The sequence below is a fragment of the Puma concolor genome, chromosome B3 (genome assembly GCF_028749965.1).
Source record: "Puma concolor isolate L17-30 chromosome B3, mPumCon1.1.hap2, whole genome shotgun sequence".
Classification (NCBI taxonomy): domain Eukaryota; kingdom Metazoa; phylum Chordata; class Mammalia; order Carnivora; family Felidae; genus Puma; species Puma concolor.
Genome location: NC_141672.1, coordinates 16,635,144 through 16,640,435, shown reverse-complemented (window position 1 = coordinate 16,640,435; position 5,292 = coordinate 16,635,144).

The following is a 5,292-nucleotide window of genomic DNA, read 5'->3' as shown; positions in this document are numbered from 1 at the left end:
TTGAGTCATCAGTTCCATGAAATTTCCCAAGTGGCCTATTCAATAAGCGGCACACTCACCACCAAGCCACTGGCCTCTCTGGGGGCAAAGGTAATAAATCCAACAGAAAACCTAACACAGGATTTGCAGGCTCCTCAGACATGGGCAGAGCTGGGAGCTGGGTGCACACTCCTCCAGCCTCTATATACCTCTTCTTCTCACTCACTTCCTCTCACTCACCCGCTCTCAATGCCAAGGGAAGAAAACAATTTCTATCTAAAAAAAAAACAACCAGAAGTTTCTACCACTTCTGCTTTCTGGGAAGTAGCGTGATCCATCTCCCCATAGACAGTTTTTCTGTTGAGATATCAGTTTGATGGGCCCTTGGGATGTGAGACATGAGCTGGTCTGGATGGGTGAGGATTAAGCCAAACAAAGCTAAATTACTTTGCTCAATAAAGCAACCAGAATCTTGGAGCTGTCTGCAGATGCCGCAGTGAAGGGCCTGGGATCTTGGAAGAAATGGGGAGGTAGTAAGGTTAGTTAGCAGCAATGGTGGGGGAGACCTAGGAAGAGAGGAGACCTATAAAAACAGCCCAGCAGCCCGGGATGGCTAATGAATCATGTCGCATACTAGTCCATGCGGTGCTAAAATCTCTCCCACTAACCCCAAGCCTTCAGATACACAGAAAAGTAGCACTGTTTCATTCTGGGGTGACCGGGGCAAAAAAAAAAAAAAAAAAGAGAGAGAGAGAGAAGAAAAATGTTAAAAGATACTAAGGAAAGTGAAAGAAAGAATGTGGCCAGATCAGGAAAAATGGAGAAAGGAAAGAACTAGAGAAACTCCAGGCTTACGGAAAACCCTTAGATGGGCTTGGGAAGGCACTAGACCCTGGAATGGGGGTGATGTGGTCACCAGAGGAGAGAGTCCTTGACCTGGGAAGCAGGATGACCCAGGGCCTGAGTTACAAAGAAGCAGATTCAGGGTCGGCTCTCTCCCCACCTTGTCTCACCAGGACCTTCTCTCACCACGTCACCTCTTCTGCCTCAGGGCAGCCAGTTATGCTCAAGCTTAGCCAGAGAGCTGCTCTGGTCACCCCATTTCTCCCAACCCAAGTTCGCTTCCCTGGTGGGCACTAGCACTTGACCTCCTTCCTTTCCTCACAACCTCCTTCTCTGGGGCACGTCCATCAGGATCCTGAGCTGGACTCTCCAGTCTCTTGGGAGAATATTCCCTCTTTTCCCTTCCTCCGTCATTCCACAATGCCCCCATAACCAATCAGAACCGGAGCAGAAATCCCGGAGGGCTCGTCTCCACAGCTCTCCTCCTAACTGGAATTTGATCATGAAGACATTGTGTCTTCACGAACATTGTATCTTCCCCCAGACTTAGTAAATGGTGAAAACACAAAAGAAGGTCAATCATAAAATGTCTAATGACAATTTTCTTTTAGAGTTTGTGGGGAAACGTTACAGAAACTATCATCTGTTTTAGTCATTCTAAAGCTCCATCCCAAATATTTGGCAGTGAGGCTGCTAGTGACTGCACAGGACCAACTGAGGCTGAAAGTCACCAATCCAAAGCCCTTTTTATTACTTTTTCACAGGAAATATATACTACTTTTATTTATGAAGTCTTGATACATTTTTTCACTAGCCTACGTAGCTGATATATTCTGAATTAGTCCCCTAAGGTTGTCGTTATTTCTAAATATTCTGATCCACTTCTGCAGAGGAGATCCCACAGGATTCAGGGCAGAAAATATGGTAATAAGTGTCAGAAAAAACTGAAAGCCCAACGTTGCTATGCGTAAAATCTGATTTTTGTCTCCAGAATGTCCATTTGCTTCTCTCAACCCCACAGCACCGCATACTATTTTTTACTTCCTTAGTCAGGACACAGAAGCAATATGAGAGTGTGCAAAAAACACAAACTTTCTGGGGCCAGAAAGACTGGGACTTTGCCACTTACTAGCCGCGTCTACCTAGGACAAGCCCATAGATTTTTCTCTGGACATCGGTTTCTGCGTCTGTAAAATGGAAATAAGTTTTCTACCTGGCCAAGTTCTTACAAGAGTTCAATTATATAATTCATGCCAAAGAGCACAGCGGAGTGTGAAGCTGAGAGTGGGTCCTCAGTGAAAGTGAGTGCCTACCACCTTTCTCCTTCCTTTCAGCTGTCCAGACTGCTTCCCTTTATCCTTTGACATGAGCATCATTTCTTAATTTGGGGGAGAGAGTGGGTAGGAATCAGCTTTGCTTTTCTCTTTTTGTGTCCACAATGTCACATTCACCTCCACCCTTGGATACCAGTGTAAGCAGATGACTCCAGACCTCCTTTATCTTCTAGCAAATGGGAAGGTGTGGGTGTCAATACCCAGCAATACGTCCTATAACACTTGGGACCCCATGAGTTCTGATGTCAGTGGAGTTTCCTGGCTTCAAGCCACTGTGAGGCTTTGTCTGTCTCAGCTGAGCTGGATCAGTATCTCCTCCTGGAAGGAGAGTGAGTTCACCAAAATACCAAATCCTTTCTTTAATCATCTGGCAGTAAGCCTTCTGGTGGGCCGAGTGGGAACACAGCTTTAGACCTTTGTGCCACCTTGAGAAATTTAAGAGGTCGTGAAAACTGGGAGAGTGAAACTGTGTAAGTCAACCAATCACAATGGAGGAATCCTGGACTGGGTTTGTCTTAGGTGAACATGTCACAAATTAACATCAGAAAGGAAATGCTCTGTGCAGGGAGCGCAAGTAAGTCAAGTCTGCAAGTGTTAATTGAACACTGGCTTTTTCTTGGGCCCAGGTGGGTATGAAAATGAAACAAGTGTCCGTCCTTGTGGAGTTCCTATCTTTCCTAAGGCGGAAGCCTGGGAACCCAAGGGACAGCAGGAAGCTGGGAGGCTGGGGCTCCAGGCAGGGGCAAGGCCTAGGACAGGCTGCCAACTAGGCCCGGGAGCAAAGAGCTGACCCCAAAGATGATGGAGACCCACAGGGGAAAGCAGCAGCCAGAAGCACCACTTGCTGCTTTAGAAGCCGTGTGAAGATCAGGAGCTCCGCTACTAGCCGTCAGGTTCACATTTTAGGGGAGTGGAGAACACATATCCGTAGTTGTTCTGCTCTGTAACACCAATCCCATGACCTTCAGAAAATAAGGGAGAGGCAATTTTTCTGACTCCTTTTAACCAGGAAGAGTCTCTGGAGGGAATAGAAGCATAGGTGTCCCCCACCTAAAGCTTTGAGTGGAGAGCATTCCAAATAATTTGGGTAAACTGACGTCTGGACGATTCAGATGACGCCCATGTTGTCAAAGTCAGCAGGTTAACCACGGTTAACCATCTGCCTGTACTTTGGTCCAATGTGAGTCCAGAAAACCCCACTTGAACAGCTCTTGCTCCAATGTGTTCAGGCAGTAGGGAAGGAGGTCTGGCCTTGCCCCCACCCCCGGAAGTACCGCTATTAGATGTGACGTTGGGGCGTCTCTGTACATCTCTAAGATCAGAAGAGTACACCAGAGAAATAGGAAGCTCTCTTTTATTCCCAACATTTATTATCTGTCTGCATTTGCATGGGGGAAAGTACAGCTGGAGAGCGATTCACACTCACAGAAATAGTTATTGGAAAGTACTGTCCACTAAGAAAAGGGGTGAGGAGGAAGCAGTAAGGAGAGAACCCCAAGTGCTCTGCTAGAGGGGAAGGCCGCCGGCAAAGGCCTGGATACAGGAGGTAGGGAGCATCTTAAATGCAGATACTAATTTCTTACACCCACTGAATACCGGTGCTCACAAGAAGGGGAGAGTTTGAGGTTGTCAACACTTGGAAGACAGAAAAGAATTTCCCTCTCCCTAAACCGAAAAGGGCCTCTCGTTTTCTTGACTGGGCCTCTGGATTCTTCTCTTCCTCCATTATCTATAGTGATTGTCTATGCTCTCAACATTAATTCCCTCCTCCCTCACTCCCTTAAGAGTACAGAGGCCCTAGCCATCCATCCGTATAGGACAATCCATTCATCTTGTCAAGAGCTATTCCCCATCCTACCCATAGCAAGCACCACCACAAGACTTGACAGCATTGCCGGGGATGGGGGGGGGGGGGGGGAACGGCCCTATGTTCCTGCTCTTATAAGGGAGCCTCTGCTAGTAAGTGTTTCCCAATTAACTGCCCCTATGCCCACCTTCCCCAAAGAAGGCAGAAATTCCTTATGGAAGTGTGTGGTCCTTTATAGGTTTGCGTCTGGCAGGACATATAGGTATGTTCTACATACAGGTTAGGTATGTTAGTCCATTACATTGGGCAGCTACTTTGCATAAGGACTCAGTACCAGGCACTACTGGGAACACTAGGAAATAAATAGCATGGCCCTGTTTATTAGAGTCTTACAGTTTAGCTCTGCAGATTTACACTGGGTTATGAGATACTCATGGGCAAATTTGCCCCTACACAAATTGTTTCCAAAGACACCAACAAAAATTTAAGAGGCATGTAAAATTATGTATGGCTTAAGTAACTACAAAGTAGTGTTGAGCATATATTATAGAAAATCAAGGAGAGAGAGGAGGGAAGGAGGGATAGAAGAGGAGACTTTTGCTTCCAGCTTCACGTTTCTGAATCTGGTTTCTTTCTTCATCAGCTCACACTATTGCCATATTTTGCGCCTTATTCCCTTTCTGCCTGCCCACATGCATCCTATTACATTTTCATTGTGATTGGAGACTACAGTTGAAGTGAAGGGTACAAGTCTTTCTGAGGACAAAAGAGAGAAAACACGGAGATTCTAATTCATTTTGTGGCCAGCCATGGCCGAGTCAAAAGATGTAGAATCCATTCCCACCTTTATGACTTCAGTGTGATTTGCGAGGCTTTTAAGTGGCTTCTGTGAAAAGCAAAAGAAATATATTCTAAAGTTTTGTTTTTTTTTTTTTTTTTTTTTTTGGTCAACTTATGGGAAATCTGACTTGTACATGGAAAAAGGTTATTGCTTTTCTTGGGGATGTGTCCCTACACATAGGCATATAACCAAGTATGCACAGATAAACACGCAATCAAGCCTCTGAGGAATACCAGCCAAGAGACTCCCACTTGTGGCAGTAAGCTTCATGAGCTGGGAAGTCCAGAAGGCTGCATGACTGCATGGAGAACTGAATCTTGAGTAAGGATGGGTGGGATTTACAAGGGGAAGAAAAAAGAAAGAGGGTCCTATTGGAGGAGGAAGCCTGTCAAGGATTTCCCCAGACCCATAGGAGCTAGTCTCCCCGGTATGAATGGACCCATGGATTGCAAAATTATTGTAGGGAAGCATCATGAAATAAGAGCGGA